At 41.0% G+C, this 21,642-nt stretch overlaps 1 protein-coding gene and 1 pseudogene across 1 annotated transcript in view; one reads left to right on the top strand and one right to left on the bottom strand.

The window, feature by feature from the left end:
* LAMA2 (laminin subunit alpha 2) overlaps window positions 1-21,642 on the bottom strand; it is a 597,066-nt gene that overhangs the window by 377,318 nt on the left and 198,106 nt on the right.
* Window positions 8,174-9,717, top strand: LOC144295000 (THO complex subunit 6 pseudogene; annotated as a pseudogene).

Here is a 21,642-nt window from a genome sequence, read left to right as displayed (position 1 = left end):
AGTGCCCAGCCTATAAATATGATGTACTATAATTCATAAAGCAGTAGATGAGAAACAATAAACCATATTAAAATTATAGAGTAAATTCCTTAAACAGCATCAAGGGGCAATAACAATAAGAATTAAAAATTACACAGCACCTTGTTTCTAGAAGAAAAAAGTTTTTAAATGTTTTTTTAAATTTTTTAATTTAAAAAAATTTTAAAGTTAAAAAATTTTTTTGAGATTTTATTTATTTGAAAGAAAAAAAGAGAGAGCATGAGAAGAAGGAGGGGGAAAGAGAGAGAGACAGGGAGAAGCAGACTCTCCACTGAGCAAGGAACCTAAAGTGGGACTCGATCCCAGGACCCCAGGACCATGACCTGAGCTGAAGGCAGACCTTTAACTGACAGCCACCCAGGTGCCCCTAGAAGAACATCTCTTCCTAAGATGCATAATCATCTTTATGGATTGCTTAGTTTTATTATATGAAACCAAGTAGTTATTAAAAATAACCTTCCTTATATCTATTTTTTAATTTCAGGTTTTTATTTAGATTCTAGTTAGTCAACATATGGTAAAACTGGTTTCAGGTGTAGAATTTCATGATTCATCGCTTACACATAACCTTCCTTACCTTGTCAAAAAAGTTTCACTGCAAGTTTTTAAAGCCTTTTCAAGTCAACACATTATTATTAAAGTCTTAAAAATACGAAAATATGATAATTAAGCCCTGGTAATAAAAATACACTGGGTAATAATGTGGTATAATATATCATTTATAATACAAGTTAATTAAATATTTAAACATTTCAGACTAGAGATTTTCCTATCAAGAATCTTTAGGCCTTGATGAGGAAATGGGACATTATGAAATCAATGTTTTTCCAGTCCATTTTTTCTAGTTGTATCAGACACAGTTTATTGAAGTCCTCTTTCCAATTTCCTTTACCCCTTATTTTGTTATTTGCTCCAACTGAGAGCTGGCACTTTTATGATTATTTTTATTAACTTAAACACCGCTCATTTGTGCATCCAGAAAATGAAGTCCTTTGACGGCTTCTAACACATGCTTACAAAGCTTTATCTCTGGTCCATCCCTTTGCGCTTCAATATTTCTCATTCATTCACTTGTCATTTATTCAAAAATACTAGCTATTTACTATATTCCAAATCAGAGTCATTTTCACTTCCCCTTTTGTGCTGGGGTCTTTCTCATCTCTGGGCTCCTTTTTCAAACTTCTTTTCTGTCTCCCCGTTGCTCCCTGTTTGCATAGATGTAACTTTATACACCTTACAGGTCTCAGTTGAGATGCCAATTCTTTCCTTCCATGAACACCTCCATGTCCTGCCTAGGAGCTCCTGCTGTGATTTCTCCGAGCTCCCATGACTCTCCCCTATTATCCTTTTTTTCTTGTTTGTGTCTGTTACTAGACTGTAAGCTAAATGAGGATGGCAACTTGGGATGCCTGGGGGGCTCAGTGGTTGAGCATTTGCCTTTGGCTAAGGGGGTGATCCCGGGGTCCCAGGATCGAGTCCCACATCGGGCTCCCTACAGGGAGCCTGCTTCTCCCTCTGCCTGTGTCTCTGTCTCTCTCTCTCTGGGTCTCTCATGAATAAATAAATAAAATATTTTTTAAAAATGAGAATGATAACTTTTTCTTATTTCCAATATAGTCTCGGTGCTGAACGTAGTAGTATACAGCAGATTCTCGATAATTACTTATCAAATGAATAAATCAGTATCAGAGCCCCAATATTAGAGTCTGTGAAAGAACATCCAATGAGTTAACTCTTTCCTCAAACATTCACAAATTGTGTATTGTGTATGTCATTTAAAATTTGATTTTGAAATAAAACAAAAAAAAATAAAGAATAAAATTTGATTTTGTATCCATTTTACATATATTTTTAAATCCATTTACTGGATACCCATCCAGAACTACAGTGTGAATTTTTCTTACCATAATTGAATAAATCTCACAAGAGTAGCAATAGTTCAGGTACCTAAAAAGATATATGAGTATCTCTGTAGCCCTAATATTTGGATAAATCAACAAAAAATTATTTAAGATACTAGTCAAAGCCATTGCTAAGGAGACAAATAATAGAGTATAGTTTGTGTACATCCCTTCAGGTACCTCAATATTTTTTTAAGATTTTATTTCTTTATTCATGAGAGACAGAGAGAGGCAGAGGGAGAAGCAGGCTCCCTGCAGGACTTGATCCCAGGACCCCAGGGTCATGCCCTGAGCCCAAGGCAGATGCCCAACCACTGAGCCTCTCAGGTGTCCCAGTACTTCAATATTCTTACTTAGCAGAACTACAAAGACTTTTTCCATGCATAATACAATGTACTGCCTTAGCTTGGAAGGTCCTTAATAAGTACCCACTACGATTAGAAGTTTACAAGTTTTACAAACCTAAGCAAAACAACAACTCTTCCATGGTTGATGACCACTGAGCCATTTGAAAAATAGTATTCTAATATATAAAATGTCAAGGACTGTGTGTGACTTTAACTTCCATAACTAACCTATTTCAACACAGGAAAATGTTAGCTTAATGAACCGTTTAACCCATATGACTACTATCATTGACTACTCTATCCTTGACTTAGTCATAACAGGTCTTTCACTTTCCGGAAAAGACAATATTTTGCTTTTGACACCTACTGGGTTCCAAAAGCCCCTGAAACTTAGATTGCTTTTCTCCTGTTTGTTTTTTTTTCTTCTTCCTTCTTCTTTCTTCTCCTTCTCCACCTTCACCTTCTTGTTCTTCGAATTACATTTCTTACACCTGTCATTTCTGGATGCAAGTTTTACTTTCCATGAACTATTTAAATAAATTCTTCACTGTTAAAACCATAGTCATTAATAAATTGCAGAGTAATAATAAAATCAGCTCTCTTCAAAGAGTATTTTTCATGTTTTTATTTTTCTTCTCTCCTAGTGAAACTAGTTAAACTATTGTACTCCAAAGATTTGCATAGCTTCTCTACTGGCCAAAGAAGATCTCTCTCTCTTCCCTCTCTCTCTCACTTTGTATCAGAGTTACTTATTCTTTCTACCAACAGCGCATTTCCTGTGGCAGCACTATCTAACTCCTATGAAACCACTCAACACATAGAAGGGTGAAGTTTTTTTTTAGAAAAATCAAAAATAGAAGCAAAATCTCAGCTGCTTTAGGAGTTTTGATTTCCTCAAAGTCTCCAAACTCATATGGCCTTTTTTTCCCAAAAGTTTCTGGTGGTCTTTTTGCTTTGTACAGCTCAAAGCAATCCAGCAAAACATTTATTTCTAACCCACTTGTTCAAAAGAAGCTTAGGTTAGTTTCATCTGAAACATGCCCAGATGGGTGAGCTATAATCCATCATAACTGAAGGGAAGATCTTGGTATCATTCCACTGGTCATGATGTATAAAAGGAACAGTAACAACCAGTCCCTAAAATTTTCAAAAAGGTAAAACTATTACTAAACACAACATAAATGTTTGCTCTAAAAGAGCTTTTTATGATGTTTGCTCTAAAAGAACCTTGACATGTAGCTGCTCATCATACATCTATTTCAAAATTTATAATTATTTTCAGACAATAATTTTTAAAACTACCCCAAGTTAAATTTTTTGTATTACTTGTGTTTGTCATTTTCTGGTTAAAGTATTTAATATTTCAAGGATAAAAGGAGAGCTGTCAAAATTAGGTTTTCTCGATCTCTTTTGGGAGCTTCTCATTTAAATTTTATCAAATGCACATGCCATCACTAAATCTTGGTGCTGTCAAACTCAGACTATATAGGGGCACAGACATCATCGGAAAGTCACAGCGGGGAAGAATCTAAGAGGGGTCACTTCAGAACAGGCCATGAGCAAAAGTCACCGGAAGGAAAGTTCTCTCGCTTTTCACTTTGCTCCAAATTTTGTTTGGGGTGTGCCTCACCCAGAGAGAGACTAAGAGAATAGCTTCATTCGTCATGTATCCCAACTTCGTAGCTATTTCAGAAATTTCTTTGCAACACACACATAGTACCTTGCACATAAAAACAATAGTTATTAATGTGTCCTTACCGGATACCAGACACTCTTACATGATCTGCGTACACTAACTCATAGAGCAGTGAGTCCTTGAAAGCTTACCACAACCCTTTTTCAGGCTGTTGCTATTATCTCTTTAAGAAATGAGAGACTGACATTTTACCAAGTAGGGCTATGTTCATATAGCTGGGATCTGCTCCAGTTCTAGTCTGCCTCTGTTGGCTGAACTCCTCGGCTCAAACACAACACTACCTCACCAAGTAGAGGCTGGATAAGCATTTCGTTGAATAAATAAAAGCCAGTCATCTAGGCACTATCTGCACACTTCTAGCAACAAGAAGCTCACCACTGGGGAGAGGACTTTCCCCTGAACCCTCCTCCCTCCATTCTCTTATTTGCTTTACTTCCATTCCAGTCCTATCTGTGACTGACTCCACTCTTTAAATTCCATTTTCTCTATAGTGTCCTGCTCTCCGTCCCCTGGAATTTTCTATATTGTTTGACTTCCCCAGCTCTTGGCTTTTCTTCATAAATTCGAGTCAGATTTATCCTAGTAGGGTTATCCCGGCTGGACTTCCTGAGGTAGACTGCTTATTGAGCGCCAGGGCACCACTCAGGACCCACCGCCAGGTGGGTTGGTGCCCCGTCTCCTGAGTATATTAAAGGACAAAGGATCACTGAGGCAAGGACAGTCTTAGACCTGATTAACACCTCCTGGCATTGATCCACGTAAATAGAGATCCTCCTGGTGAACAGAGGCGAAGCTCCAAACTGGAACCAGAACATGGCCAAGACTCGGAAGTCTAAAGCGTCCGTTATCCAGGAAAGAACGAACAATCCCCGAGGTCTTACAAACATCATAATAAATTAAACCGGTTATGACAAGTTTGTACTGAAGCGTTTGATTAAAAAAAAAAAAAAAAACATTCACCGGCATGCAAAAGAATTAATTTACAGTTTAGAGTAAAATCTACTAAGTAGAAAGGACTAAAAACCTCACATTATAGGAAGAAGGGGAAAATAGTATGTTCGTACCCACAACAATTATCTGTGAAACGAACAGGCTTCTCCTCACTGTGGACAGCTGTTAGAGAAAGCCCCAGACAGAAGAAAAGCAACCGAGAGCACGGAGACCCACACTGTAGGACAGAACAGTCGGTACCCTTGAAAGATCTAATAAGAGCACAAAGGAAAACTTAAGCAACATTTTCCTGTTTTGTTCTCAGTCCTTGTGTGGGAACACTTGTTTAAAATTAAAATAAAATCTTGGAGCAGGAGGTCTAACTACTGTGCCAGATCCTGTGTCATTAGATTGGAACAAAACCTAGATGTGTGCTTGAAAAAGAAATCCAGTCTCTCTTCCATCCTTACTCTCCGACTCAAGAGTTCCTCAGAGAGCAATTGTGTGAGTGTGTGTGTTGTGTGCGGTGTGTCGCAAGGATATCAAGGAAAAGCTGTATAAATACATTAGTTGGATTTTTTCCCCTCTCATTTCTAAAAAAGCAGCATTTTGGTGTGGCTGTGGATGATCTCAACTAGTGTATTGTTCAGAAAGGTTCTACTGCAAACAACAAGATGTGAGAGACGTTAGGTTATGGAGTCACACGGCGACTTAGAGAAGAATTTGAGCACAGACACGCGGCGCTCGCAGTGGGCTTGTCCCCCAGGCTCCCTGTATCTCTACCATCCCCAACACCTGTGCCTGCCCATGTGCCCCCCCTTCCCCTGGTCACGTGCCCACGCACACAGGGACAGGCTCCCTCTCCGCAGGTTCCCACTCTGCCACCTTCCTCTCTCATCTTCCTTTTGCTTCCATGTTACTAATTTTGTGTTGTCTTCTTCCATCTTTACTTCTCTCTTGACTTCTCTCCCCCCTCCCTCTCTCCGTCCCCCAACCCCTTAAACTGTCATCCTGCTTCATTTCATCTTTACAGTGAAACTGTACATCCACAGTTGGTCAAGTTTCTATGCTTTCAAGTGAAATCGTGTGTCCTATTATTTAATTATGGTCTCTGGCCAAGCTTTGTAAGAGGAAACTACAGGTTCCTCCTCTCCAATCTTAAGACTACACAATGAACAAAAAAATTAAGATTTTTTTTCTTTTTTGCAAAACAAAATTTTATCTTTCCATAACCGGATGATTTTTATTTCAGTAGGATTATAAATCGTGTAACAATGAGTCTGTGTGTAACAATGAGGATGTTTGCACATGTACGATTCCCTAGATTGGCTAAGCCTGTGCCTGATGCTTTGTATAACTGGATGTGTTTGTGTGTGTTTTCAGGTAGTTAATGACAGTTTAAGACCTTATATGTTGGGGGCAGATGGCATGGGTTCAAATTCCGCTTCTGCCACTGACCACTTGTCTGAATTCAGGCACCTTAATCTCTGTGTCTCCGCCTCCTATGTAAAAGGCAATTACAAGCTTCTCGTGCTGTTTCCTGAATTAAAAGAGATAATTCATCCAACCTGAGCAGAGAATGCCTAGCACACAGGAAAAACCATTAAGTGCTAGTAGTTGTTACTCTTGAGAAAGTCAAACAGATAATATAAATGGTTACGTTTGTCTCTGCTTAGCAGGCTGTGCTGGGCCCTGTACAGAAGCTACCTGTTACCCCGCCCCCACCCCTGGGCTGCCTCGGACAACACAAGCAGCAAGTCCCTCCCGTAATAGAAAGGTGATTCTGGCAACGCTAAGAAGGCAGAGTATCCACGGGAGACCATGCATTGAGAAGAGGATATGGGCCTGCATCTTGCCTTCACAGAGGGACGAAGACAAAGAAAGATGGGAGGGCTTCCTGGCTCATCCCCTCCCCACCACAGCTCCGCGAGGGGCTGGGCTCGGGGGTCGGCCGGTATTGCCACCTGCTGACTCGGGGGTCGGCCGGTATTGCCACCTGCTGACCAGTGGTTGCTAGACCAGACGACAGAGCAGGTGACCGAGCGCCAGCATGAGGCCTGCAGGACGGGGAGGCTGCAGAACTGCTGATCTCTGGGCAGGAGTTGGTGAGAAGACAAAGATGAAGGAGGAAAGGACGTGGGAAGGGACTCTCTGCAAACCTGACCTCACGCTGGAGGTTTCGTTGGACTCTCCAGGTGTGCAGCTCGCACTGTGATGTGCACAGAACATTCAAAAAACTACCAAGGTTTTTAAAAAGGGCCGCAACGAGGAGGCTGGGTGCCAACGTTACAGGCTTTGCTGAGCCACAGCAACACAGGCACGACCCACGGCCACAGCATCCTCAGTTCAGGTTCCTCCCCTCTTCTGTACAGAGTTGGATCATAATCATTTATTTACTGGGTTTGTAGGATGCTGGCTCTGCACACCCCTGACATCTGCACGGCACCAACAGATCTCCAGTCCCTTCAAAGAAACAGAGTGCACCAAGGGACCTCTCCTCCCACGCACCAGAGGATGAAGCTTTCTGTAGATTTACTGAGTACACAGTGTTCCTGTTCCTTTGCTGGACTCACAGTAATAACTGACCACAGGAAGCTGCAGGGCCGTGCCCTCCAAGCAGCTCAGATACAGCTCGTGATGTGGGTTAGCTGGCGGGGGGTGGGGACACGCTGAACCTCAGGGCCTCCTCTTCTGCAGGAATTCACGCCAACTCGTGAATATTAGAAACACTAAAGCTTGAGAAAAATGAATAAACAGTGATACGGAGGTCATTGATCATTATTGTAAGTTATTTGTCTAAAGTGGCTTTTGCTTCACAACATTCCCTTTTCTCTTTCCTCTTGACAAACACAGTGTGAATGAAAGGTAAAGGGAATAAAACATTTCATCAATCATCCAGGGGCCAGGGCTGAATTGCTTTCTGTTATACATTTGCTGCCAAGTTCACAGAATCAGGTTTGTTTTCAATTATTTGTAATATGCTTTCCCAGAAGAATTTATAATAGGCTGTTTAGGCACTGTTCCCTCTGCTATTAATGACAAAAATACAACTGTTCCTCCTTAGCAAAAAGAAAAGAAGTTAAATTAGGAAAATTGTTATAAATGTTGCTGCTGGGCTTAAGGGTGTTTGGGTTTGTTTTCATTCTAAACTGGCTCCAATGAGAAATGGCAGGAAGACGGTTTCATTTCTTCTTCCCTCTCACTGTGTTTATTTCCACAATAAGAAGCGAGCTAACAATCTCTTTTGGAGACAGTCAGTAATGACGACACCTCCGCAATGTGGACAACGAGCATATGTCATGCCCGTCTGTGTTGCCTTCGTGGTCCCTTGGAAAAAAACGACGACAAAAAGCGTATAGTGTAATTCCAGCGAATATTCATGGGGAAGAATGCCGGGTTCCAACCTCTCCACTTCTAGAGTGACCTTCTCTCACCGCCCTCAGGCCATGGTCAGTATCTCTAAGTCTGATAATCTGTGAAATAAAGCCACAGACTCATTCATAGGAGATGTCATGCCTTACTCGAGGTCTAGGCAGGGCAGTCTTCCGAGAAACACAAGTAGGAAGCTCTGAAGTTTTACTTCTATGCACCCCCGAGGGGCTGATTACCTCGTGGACAGACGATGTACTGATTTTCCTAGCTCCAATCACCTCCCTCCACAGAGCAGGGCCGGAGACCACAACAGCCGTGTAGTGGAGTATATCCTTCGAAAGCTAGTTCCGAAAAATCTTGGACCTGTGACTCGTGTTAGTATGGAACGGGTTTTTTTGTAGGTTTCTCTGAAAATCTGGTCAATATTCTATCCCTTCTTTAGCTTCATTTCTGATAATTCACCTTCTTTCCTATTTCTCACCCTTTCTTCTTTATCATGATTATATATAATGTAATAGATCTCATGACCTCCCTATCCTCCGGCAATGTGCTTTAACTGAAATAATCCTTCCCCTTACTGCTACATCTCTATCGCTGTTTCTTCAAAATTCCTTTAGAAGAAGCCAGTGGTGACACTCCAAGCCCATGATGGGCCGGTCTACAGCATGGTCTCCACACGGATCGACATCTGCTCAGTGCTGGGGATGGGGAAGTAAAGGCCTGGCTTTGGACAGAGATCCTCAAGTAGGGTTGTAAGGAGCTGTGGCGGCATCAGCCCCTATATAGGACCAGCCTAGAAGTGCCTGAGATCAATGCTTTGCTTCTCGTCCCCAAGGAGAATTCTCTCATCCTGGCAGGGGGAGACTGTCAGTTGCATACGATGGACCTTGAGACCGGGACCTTCACACGGGCCCTCCGGGACCACACAGACTATGTCCACTGCCTGGCACTGCGGGGGCGGAGTCCTGAGGTGCTGTCAGGTGGAGAGGATGGAGCCGTGCGACTTTGGGACCTCCGCACAGCCAAGGAAGTCCAGACCATTGAGGTATGTAAGCATGAGGAGTGCTCGAGGCCACACAATGGGTGTTGGATCGGCTGTTTGGCCACTGACTCAGACTGGATGGTCTGTGGAGAAGGCCCAGCACTCACCCTCTGGCACCTCCGATCCTCCACACCCACGACTATTTTCCCCATACGGGCGCCACAGAAACACGTCACCTTCTACCAGGACCTGATTCTGTCAGCTGGCCAGGGCCTCTGTGTCAACCAGTGGCAGCTGAGTGGGGAGCTCAAGGCACAGGTGCCTGGCTCCTCCCTAGGGCTGCTTAGCCTCAGTCTCAACCAGCAGCCAGCAGCACCCGAGTGCAAGGTCCTGACAGACGCAGGTAACTTCACGAATCTCGGCTACTGCGCCTTCCCCTTGTCCTTCTGACCTCTGGCAACACCCCTTCCATCCATCCCAGGAATTTAGATTGCTTTTTTTTTTTAATAAAATAAGTGAATTAAAAAAAAAAAAGAGCCCTCCACTGGGCTCCTTCTACAATATGTTCTTTTAAAAAAAAAATAAGTAAATTTAACGTATTCTCCATTTTAACTCACCACGTTGTGTATACCTAGCTCTCTTCTCTCACATTTCTATATTCCTATGTCCTTCTAGCGGTATATTTAACAAACAACATGATGGTACCGCCAAGGAGAAAGGAAAACATTCTCTTAGGACATAAACATCATAACGAGATATACAATCTGTGGAGAAGCACACATATACCACTAACAATCTTGTCCCTTTTTCAGGTAAAAAATGCAAATGCAGATGGGATCAACAAGCTAGTGAGCAATTTAAAAATAAGCATCCCAGAATTTATACCTCTAAATGAGTGTTGTCCTTTTTCAGAGTAATAATTTTGAGGTGTGCTACTTAACAGCAATATTGCCTTTTCTCTAACCATTGTAATACTCCTTGTGCTTTTCATTATTCCCGAGCATGTCCTTGAAGCGGCAAGAGGAAGACCGCTTCAAAACCAAAGATCATTGCAGGAAAGGAAAAGAGGTAAAAAAAAAAAAATCAAAACTGAGAATAGAAATAGAAAACGTGAGCCGGGACTAGCATAGGGTGCAGCTAGCGGAGCCTGGCCGCTCCACCAGCCAGAGCCCCAGAGCTCCCGTGGGCCGCAGAACAGCCTGGGGACCACCCAGGGGAGTACTGGGAACACTAAAGAGCTGAGAAAGGAGCTGGGAGCCAGAGATTCTTGACTTGAGAAATCTCTCCACTCGTCGGAAAATCAGATCCCTGCAGGCCGCTGAAGACAAGTCCTCGTGCACAGTGGACAGGATTTTACTACGTCAATGTCACTCGTAAAAACAGATTTAGAGTCAAAACGCAAACAAACGAACCTGGTGAAAATAAACAAGACGCTTGAATCCTGAGTCTGATGGATAATCCTGCCTGGCGCTGCTTCCGGTCATTAGGAGCCTTAAAACACAACAGGTGAAATCAATTTCAGCACATTATCCTGTCGATGCAAAATCGCAAATTCATAAGGTGACACACCCCTTTACACACCATTGAAAGGATTATGATAACAGACTGTGTTTCTCTTTAACTTTGAGAAGCAGAAGAACAATTATGGGTCATCTAAAATGTCCTTCCAGCCGGTGGGATAGGTTGCGTCTGTATTTCAATGAACATCTGTTTGACAAATTGAAATGCTAATTATGATTTATCATTTCCATGACATCAAATATCCAGATAGTAATAAACATTGATGACCGTTTTTTTTTTTTTCAGTTTCACGCAGATGTTTGGCATCTCATAAGATACCACCTTGGTTTTACATAAAAGTGAAGGATTTCTGGTGTTCTGCACAGTACAGCAAAAGGAAGCGAATACGGATGAAGCGGTGAGCACTTCATTTTCTTCTCAACGTGTAAAATTCAACTGACAAGGCCTTTACAATACCATGCACGAACCTGTACTTGAAAATAAATGTCTTTCAATGTTTTATAAATACAACCAAAAGCCAGAATCAAAACCTAACTCTATAATCAATATTGTAAACGGTCTTCAGAGAAAGTCCCTAAATCCAGAGTTTGTCCTTCAGATCATACGTCCGGAATGATATATGCTTGAGTATATGATATTTAAGATCTGCTGTGACACTACGGAATACGGATCTCGTACACTCGTCTGTTTGTGTTGGCGTGACGCATGCCAGGGTTGGCCTTCTCTGCACCTGCCTGGAAAACCTATGGGTCTCAAGCCCCTTCTCCTGAAATCATTTGTTTTTTTCCTCCCTCTCAGGAAGCCAGTGGAATTAACAAATAGTTGCCTATTATATAAATCACACCAAGTCTGAGCGCACATCTCCCAAAGGATGATTTTCACATCCGGCAACAAAGAGAATATGTAACACTTGCAATGTTCTGGTAAGAAATCTCTGTCCAAAACTGTGTCTTGCTCTTTGATGTTACGGGTCTCACCTCCCCCTCTGACCTCACCGGGTGACGTGCCTCTGGGCTCAGTTCTAGGACTGTTCCTCCTCTTGGTCTCTTTGTACTTCCTGGGTGATCTCATGCAGTCTCCCAGCTCTAAATTCCCAAATTCCTATCTTCAAGCAGTCTTTCTCATCTGAACTCTGGAATGCTACATATTGCCTATTCCATTTCACCATAACATTGGACATTTTCAGCTTCACATAATTTAAGTGCAGCTCTTGGTCCTCAGAACTTGCTACATCCACAGTCATCCCCGATTCACTTAATGGCAACTGCATCCTTCCAGCTACTGAGGCCAGAAATGGCCAACTCACCCGTTGCTCATTCACTCGCACCTCACGGAAAATCCATCAGCAAATCCTTCTGGCAGATGCCATTGGTCAGGAAATCCTCTCGGCTCTACTTCTAAAATATATCTTCTCTTCAGACACCTCTCACCTTCACTAAGTGCTACAGAGGCCTCTTGACTGTGTTCCTGCTTCCACGCACCGCCCCCCCCCCCCCACCTGCTCTAACATCGGCTTAACAAGAGTTAAGAGAGGGAGGGAAGGACGGGGATGGGAAATGACTGTTGATGCATACGGGGCTCCTTTTGGGGGTGTTGAAAAAGTTCTAAAATTAGATCATGATGAAGGTTGCACAACTCCGTGAAGATACTAAATGCTGCTGAACCGTATACTTGAGATTTCTGAATTTTGTGGCATGTGAAATCTATCTTAATAATGGCCTTAAAAAAAAAAAAAGACTATGAAGGGTCTGATGTTACCTAATTTGCAAGATAACAAGTTAGCCTGATGTCACTTCATGGATTCTGGTAAAACATATGAGACTCTATGAGAGGGCCAAGTGACTGTATTACTCACAGCACAGGGGGCAACATGAGCCCGTTGGGTGCCAGTCTCTGAACCCCACTTCCTGCCGAGAGGCAAAACGAGAACCCGTGGATGTGTGCACTGCAGTGGGTCACGGTAAAGGTGAGGAACCCCCAGCGTTGGATTTCTGGTGTTCTGCACAGTACAAAAACCATATCTTTTTCTTGGGGCAATGGCATGCTTGCCCCCTGCTCTGGAGGGAGACACCATCGACATCTCCCAAGGCGATAAGCAACCCTGTGCTTTGATTCACAGGGAGACACTGACTTTACTTCCCAAGGCTGTTCCCTAACTAGCCTTGGACAGATGGTCTAGAACAAAGACGATCAGCGCCTCTCAAAATTCATAACCACTTCCTGACTGACGTTGGTCATCTGACAATCAGATTTGTCACCTGGCCCTTGAGGCCTAAGCTTCTGGAGCTTGACTACTGACCACAATATAACTAGTTCAAGAAACACCGCCTGACCCAGATGGCTCTCAGCTGTAGTAGTTTTTAAATAGGCACTAATGTGCTGATTTTACCATTGACGTTTATCTCATTTAATTGCACCACGAACGTATTGCTATTCTTCATGTTTGCAGATAGGAAACAGGCTCAGAGAGCTTAGTGAGCTTGCCCAGGAGCAACGAGTAGAAAGTGATAGAGCCCAGGATTCAAGTGCTATGGTAAGTGCGTGTGCTGGAGCTATGCTGACCCGGGCGGATGTACTTTGCCACAGATGACGGCCCTGCACAACCAGCAAACCCGGGGATCATTCAATCCCCGTAAAAATGCAAGTTACAAATGTTCTTTGGTGGTGGTAAACATTGTATAGATCCTATTTCCCAATGTTCTCTCTAGTACTATAGAGCCTCCCCCGGATTTCCAAAGGCGTGAAGCAAATAATAATACAAAGGCATTCTGGGTTCTATTTTCCTGAATTGACACTTTGGACCACAAGAGTTAATAAGGCTGTGTTTGTGATAATGAGCTTATTTATACACTGAAGCTCTCCAGGATGAAATCCAGAAACTCAGAAGTCTACATCGGTGTCATTTCAGGCAAGAACATTTGACAAATGGAATAAATTCTGATACAAGATTCTTTTCAAAAATCATATTTTGAATGTTGATTGCACAAATGGGATTAAAAAATTGATTTCCTTCAATATTCTATTAGTAATGTATAAAGTATCAGTTGGTATGATGCAAGATTTACATAGAGTTAAGCCTAAAGTTTCTGTAGGGCATTTACCTACATATTCAGGTAGAGCTTAATTGGTTTAGAGAACTTGTAAGTTTTGCTAATTATAAGTTTTAAGGAAAGACTAAAACAACATTTAGTGATCTTTTTTCATATAATTTTAAGGGCTAACCGTATTTTGCAATAAACATCCTCATAATGAGCAATAATCACAAATTTGGTTTTCTCGTGCTGGTTTAAGCATTGAAGCAGCAAATAAGATACCTTTCCTTTATGTCCACTGAAGCGATTACCTCAGGAAAGATTCGAGATTTTAGGCAACTCATAAATCTTTAATAGCTCAATGCCTCAGAAAATTGACTCTGGTTAATTTTAATTATAATTTCAAAATATATTATTTACAATTTGCTACCACCTTATAATTTCTTTGATCTGCAGCCTTTTCCAAACTTTGCGAGGCTCCAATATAATTTTCTTAAAACCCATTTATGATGGTATTAGAGTTTCTAATCTAATCTAGAGATTCACTAACAGGATGGTTTTATATTTTCTAAAGCATACAATTTCCAGATTTGGGGTTATTTGTTCACACCTCCTTCCAGAGCTTTCCGGTTTTAACTCCAGGATCAAGGGGCTCTGCTAGTTCTCCGGTGCAAGGTTCAGGGAAGTCTTTGGAACGGGAAGCATACTGTTGAAAACACAATGACTAGATATAACTAGAATAGAAAGTTGTTAACCCACAGGAGTGACTCATGCTAAATTAAACTATGCAAATTAAGTAAAAATGCATAATAAACAAGTGTTAAGGGCGATGGTAATAAAAATTGAAAGTGTATTTGCAAAAGATTCGGAGGTCTTCAAAGAAGTAGTAAATATTTTTCTTACTAAATTGGTAAATCTCTCAATTTAACAGCCTAGTAGACAAACTTCCCCAAACGGGAACAAACACGGTGAAGAGGATGATTCATGTGTTTTTATAAAGTGCTCTGTAAGTAATTATTTCTGAAAATACATCCCAGGCCCACCATCATGGGTGAGACACAATGGGGAAGGAGGTCTTTGTCTAGCACTCAGCGGGGGCCTCTACACTAATATGTATTCCCACCCACTATTGCCACACCACACACTTGGTGCAATTTTGCTCCAGATCTTGTTAATCATTTCAGCATTCAAGTCTCCCTGAAAAGTCCAGCTGAAGGAGCATACTGATTCATGTGGCTTAAAAAAATCCTTGCAATTTAGAAGCTATTTTTTATTGAAGGCAATAAGCGAGTGGCATGAGAAGACATCAGGCACCTTTGTATGCTAGAGTGCGCACTTCCACATGTTCCTATTTTGCCTTTGTTCTAAGTTGTGGCAAATGCAAGAGCAAAAGACGGGGTAGACTCAGGAGGATAATAGTTTCCTTAAAGATTTCCCAACCCAGTTGGAAGAGACACGCTGACAAGCTTTAGAAAGATAACGTGATGGGGATAATTCAGCCTTTAAACAAAATAGCTCTGAAGACAAAAGTGGAGTCATCTGTAAAGAAGGATCTGACTTCTAAGCCCGTAAAAATCATATCTAAAGTTCAGGTGCTTTAGGATACACTAATTATTATCTCTTAGTAAATATTGTAAAGCTATTTCACTTTCTATACTTTTTAATCTAGAATCCCATACACTTTTTATTTACAAAATAATTACACATTTTTACTCAGTTTGATATTCCTAAAATCTTGCAAGTTCAAAAATGTGTTAGTCCAATTGTGTCAATTTTTATGTCTGGCAACGTTCCATGGAGAAAAGCTTATCTATTTTATTTCATTTGAATTTGACTTTTCCTTTTTTTTTTTTTTTTGAGTAATAAACTTTTAGAACTTTACAAATGATTACATTATAGATCTTCACGGTGTTCAGAATTCCCCAAACATTTAAAAACTCAATTTTTCACCTAACCTTACTGTATCAATGATGACTCTTATAAGGAGACTCTTGAGGATAGAGAGATAGAATGGAATTGTGGATATTTATATAATTTCTTTTGATTTTCTTTTTCCTTGAATGTGCCAAAATACGTATCTGAGGGACTGTGGCTGGAACATCCTGAAATCTGCTCTGACAACTTTAAAAATGTTCTCAACATATTTGTTTTTCTTATGAATGTGACAGTTTCTGGTCATAAATAGAAGTTCTTTACGACATTAGCATATAGACACTGGGAATTATGTTTCAAATGTGTATATGTCCTTTGACCTACTGATTCATCTTACCAGACTTAGTTACAGAAATATTCACAGGAGAACATAAACATATTTATACAAGATGTCCGTGATAGAATTGCCTATAACCATGAAAAGCTAGAAATAGCTTAAGAGGCCATCGGTCAGGATGTGATTAAACAAATTATAAGATGCCTACATTTCAATGACGTGTCACATCACAATTAAAATAAAAATAATGTAAATCTACCAATACTGAAATGAGAAGAAAAGGCCATGACATCATAAGTCAAAAAGCAAATCATAAACACTATGTAGGATAAATTCTATCGGTGCAAAAAATAAGATTACATAATACACATTTTCCTACATGCATTAAAAATAGTTGTTAGCAGTGGAAAGAACGGAAGAAGAAAAGGGGCTCTGTCTTCCATCTTGGCCTATACATCACGGCGCAAGTCTCCTCGTGTAGTTATTTTACATAATTCTATACCATTTATTTCTTAAGTGGCATTTTAAAATATTAAAATAAAACCTTAAGTGTTCTATAAGAATTTCGTTCCCTTAAGGAACTTCACACTGGGTCATTTGCTCTTATGCATCATCCATAAGGAGCAATGATCCATCAGCATTACTACTGGTCCTGGCTTCACTTCCATTCTTGAGGGAAGTGGTTAAAAACAATAAGGCAGTTCCCATGGCTTTCAAAGGTTTCTCCTTAGCTTTTGATTCTTAGAGAGATTCTGGCCCTGTATACTCTTGAATATATTCCAGCCTATTAAAGTGTCCTCAAAGACTGAATGAAAGTAGTTAAGAACAGATTTATAACAGATAAAATGCCAACTTGAAATGCCATGAAATTGGCCTATAGATAAGCTACTTGTCTTTTTAATTGAACTAAAATAACTTGGTACAGCTTGTACATTAATTGGATGCATGTCTTTCACCCACAGCAAGTATGTGTGAACACTGGGCATCTGTAGATTGCTTTAAATCTACAAGGGTATGCACTTGCAGTATTTTAGTTGGTATCGTAACAAAGCTGCCGGTGGGGGAGAGAGCAAGCAAGGAATTTAAACCAAGCTACAGGTTCAAAACTGAGCTGCAAAGAAGGCACATTGAAAGTAGAACTGAGGAGGTTGCAGAGAAGATGGTAGTGTTGGGAATTAAGGCCTGATTTTACCTCAAATCCAAGGCACTTTCCTGTAGACCACAGCCACTTCCATAAGATAAATACTATTTTTCAGCCTGATACTATGCAAAAGGTTAATCCATTCATTCAGCTACTTCAGAGTATTTATTACCGTCCTCACTTTAGCCTACTGGTCACAATACAATTGCTCTATAATCAGATACTTGGCAGGAAATCACATTGGTTTCAGGCAAGCAGATTTCAGTTACTATTTGTGTTATTGTTGTTCAGTCTAAGGTATCCAATCTGCGGAGTCCACGTGCTGATACATCTACATAGGCAAGTTGAGGGTAAATTCATGACCGTGGCTAAGCACTTGGGTGTATCGGCCTGGGTTAAAATTTTGGCTCTGCCATTTATTACTGTAGATAGTGTTGGGCAAAGTAATATTGCTCATCAGTTTCCTCATTCATAAAACTGGAACACAAATAATGTCTCCTACATGTATTTATTGTGAATGTTTGATGGGTTAAGAGAATCAAAGTACTTAGAAACGTATCTGACAGGTGGTGAGTGATCAATAAATGTTAGCTATTATTATTTAAAATCCACTTTGGGGAAAATATATTGGTTCTAACCAGAGGCCACCCAACAAAGCACTTCTGCTTGGCGGCAAGCTAGCTCTTCATTTGGTTGGAAATACATTCTCCACGTTAATCACCCAGAAGACTACCCAGAAACAAGGAATATTGATGCCTAAGTCCCTGTAAGTAATTAAATCCTGTGGATTTGCCTGTGCACTTGACATTTGAGAGGGACAAGCTACCCATCCATCCTCTCGGCTTCTTCCTGGACTGAGCTATACTATCACAAAATTATGGAATCAAATCATATTATCTTAGTTCCTCAGGGACTCATATACCATCTCTGAGTGAAATTTTGTTTATATCCTTTGCTTTCTTACGTGGTAGAAATAAATGGGTGATACCGTCCCCTGTACTTGGTATGCTTCAAAATCTTGTACTTTTTGCTATCTGAAGCCTTTACATATGGACTGCGTTAAAATTTTCTCTGAGAATTCACTGCCAAGAAAATATTTGTCCTGCAAATTTGGATGCTCTCTTTTGTTAGACAGGAAACTACATTTTCCTTTTTTTGCCCTAATTGTCTAAAAATTCCAAATTAAATTAAGATTTCAATTGCAATAACTTAGTCCAGATGAGCAGTAAATATGCCTTTCTCTTTAATTTTTTGTTGTTTGGTTAAATTTTAATTTGTGTCAGTTGAGTGTGTTTTGTTATGTATGCCACCTTGATATTTTTCTTGGAACTAGGTGGAGGTAAAAGGGGATATCTCTTTAATAAATAATGGTAATAAATTCCTTTATCTTAACAACTCTTCATTCTTTCACTCATCTAGTATTATCTACTATTACTGAGTACCAACCCTGCTAAGTATTGGGGAAAGAACAAAAAATGAGACAATCTGCAAACCCTCAATTTCTTTAAGGTAACATAAGAACATACAAAAGTATATACTTAAGAAAATTATTGAATTTTCAGATCCAATATGTGAAATCCATGCTATTAGAATCATTTCTCTGAAACTGTTAACTCACATTCCCTTGAAAAATGCCTTTTAATCCTTGAAAGTAAAATGAAGCTAATTCTTAAACAAAGATATCAAGAGTTATAAAACCAAGTAAATGAAAAACCCTTTACATTAATTGCATTGGTTCTACATATATCCCAGCAACACTCAAGAGATTATAGAACTGTTCAGAGCTGTTTCAGAATCTTCCACACATTCCTCTAACTAAATATTACAAATTTTATCTTTGAAGGTGAATAATTGAGGGTGGGGGATAAAAACAAGACATTTAGCTCCCTTTGAGAGGAGTTTCACAACATTTGAAACAACATTTCACCGATGGTAATGAACCCTTTTATTCCTGCCACCACAAGAGCTGAAAGTCACAGATCTTATTTTAGTTCGTGAATTCCGGAGGATTGCTTCAACAGTCAAGTTTCTTCGCACACACACTTCACAGTTTTTGCTACAGAAGCTCAGAAAGGAAGCCTTCTCTGGCTTCCTCTACAGTCCTTGGCCAGCTCGAGCCCTTCATCTCCTTCCACTCAAAGAGCAAGTTTTTCAAAAGACAAAGTTCTGTTGCAGCTCTGGAAAACCTTGTACAAATCGCCCAACTGCCAGTCACCCACATAAAAGCCCGAGAAAGTCAGGAAAAGAAGGAATTCTAGGTTGCATTGTGTATGTAACACACAACGGCAAATGCTAATAATAGTTGTCATTTGCTGAGGCCCCACCTTGAGCCAGATATTTTATACAAATCGTCTCATTTAATACGACTTCCGTTGGAAGGCATGTGTTTATATTTCTCCATTTTGAGATCAAGAAACTGAATTTCAAAGATCGGTTCCATGGTTACACAGCCACAGTCTGACAGCCCAATGGTCCCGAAGCAGGCCTGGTTCCCAAGGTCCACGTGCTCGACACCACCACCTGGTACCATTCAAAGGCCTGCCTTCCGTACAGATCTCCACCGTGCCTGCCATGGGAAAAGCTGGTACGAGACAAAATAGACTGGCAGGACTTTGTATTAAACATGCTCTGTGTTTCCTTAGGAATTTCAGAGGCTGTTACACTCACTTAACCATGTCTCTTTGAAATGAATAAACAGCAGCTGGGGAAAATGCATGTCTTACAGAAGTATTCTATATGCATCAGACAAATTAAAAAAAAAAAACTCAATTCCAGATGTTAACATAAAAGTATCCAGCTGCTACCAAATGATCGGCTAGGACACCGGAGGCAAAAGAAAATCAAACTGGAAATTAATTTCAAAAGAGAAATCAACGTGGAGACACCAATTTGGTTCGGTGCGTTGTTCCAGGACACTGGATATCTCTCTGCTGTTTAGAAAGTACTCCCTTAAATGAGGGAAGAGGGCTGCAAAATTGGTTCCTGATGTGAGTAATTAATGCACGATCTTCAAGATAACAGTCTGTGGCCTCTGTAGCATTTTGCTGATGTGTTAGTTTTGAACTAAAGAAAAACAAAAAAAACCAAACAAACAAAAAAAAACACACATCTCTTAGGTAACCCCCAGAGACGAGGGGGGCAAAATAAGGATGACTGTTGTGTGTACGGAGTTTGCCCACTGATGTTCTTACGTGGATATTTAAATCTGAATCCAAACTAACTGATGGCCTTTCTGTCTTTGATTTTCCTGGGACTCCGGTGTAGCGCCCGCACAAACCTGAATGACGCGTGAAAATGCCTACCAGACCCAAGGTGGGAGCTTCCCGTCACCAACCTGAAAGCTAGCGGATTGGCTCATCGGGTCGGCCCGACGAGGGGAGTCAAGGCCCCGCTTTCCCCTCGCAGGCAAGAATGATCGGATTCGGCCGTGGGCACGGAAGGCTTTACACATCTGTTCACATGGGGACTGAGCAGCAGGGAAATGCAGGAAGGCAGTCACGGTCCCCTCCCTCAAGGGACTTGATGGTTAGCTTTACTACAGCAACGCCAAGTAAACACGCACGGCGATCTGCGGAAAGGCAGTGGGAAAGACTCTATGCTAAATGACTGCATATAGGATGCTTTTTATTTTGCTAAAAGATTGTATTTATTTGAGAGAGAGAGAGAGAGCATGAGCAGGGGGAGGGCCAGAGGGAGAAGCAGACTCCCCCCAACAGGGACCCCAATGCGGGGCTCAATCCCAGGACCCTGAGGTCATGACCCTAGCCAAAGGCAGCCGCTTAACCAACTGAGCCACCCAGAGGCCCCTCGAAATGCTTTTTATTTTATAATTTTTTAAATATTATTTATTTATTCATGAGAGACCTGGAGAGAGAGGCAGAGACTCAGGCAGAGGGAGAAGCAGGGGAGCCCAACGTGAGACTCAATCCCGGGACCCCGGGGTCACGGCCTGAGCTGAGGGCAGATGCTCACCGGCTGAGCCACCCAGGGGCCCCTCGAAATGCTTTTTAAAAGTAATTACTGAAAACCTCCCTTACCCAATCTTCATTCTTGGTATCTGATCTTAAAACACACAGGCAAAGGGTATTTGCATTCCGTTCTCTAGAAACATCCCTCTGTTGTTTCCCTTTAGGGAATTCTATGAGCTATAATCATGTCACTGGGCAGCAACAAGAATGTAACTGCGTTTTCCGTCTTTGCTGGTTCTTTAACCTTGCAGTCTTCCAACCGGGATGACTTGTTTACTTCTCTTTCTGCAGCTGGAAGTTCTGGACGGAGTCGTAGTGACGTGATTTTTCAAAATAACCCCAAATCCTTGTTCCAGAACAGAGTATCAAAGTATTGTTTGGTTTGGCTTAGATTTTACTGATTGCTCTTGACCTAATTATTTTCTATATTTTCAATCTGGATATATAGATAGATGATAGATGATAGATAGGTAGATAGATATGAATATCCCATTTGTCATTATT

The sequence above is a fragment of the Canis aureus genome, chromosome 1, assembly GCF_053574225.1.
Source record: "Canis aureus isolate CA01 chromosome 1, VMU_Caureus_v.1.0, whole genome shotgun sequence".
Taxonomy (NCBI): Eukaryota; Metazoa; Chordata; class Mammalia; order Carnivora; family Canidae; genus Canis; species Canis aureus.
This window is presented reverse-complemented; position numbering and strand designations above follow the sequence as displayed.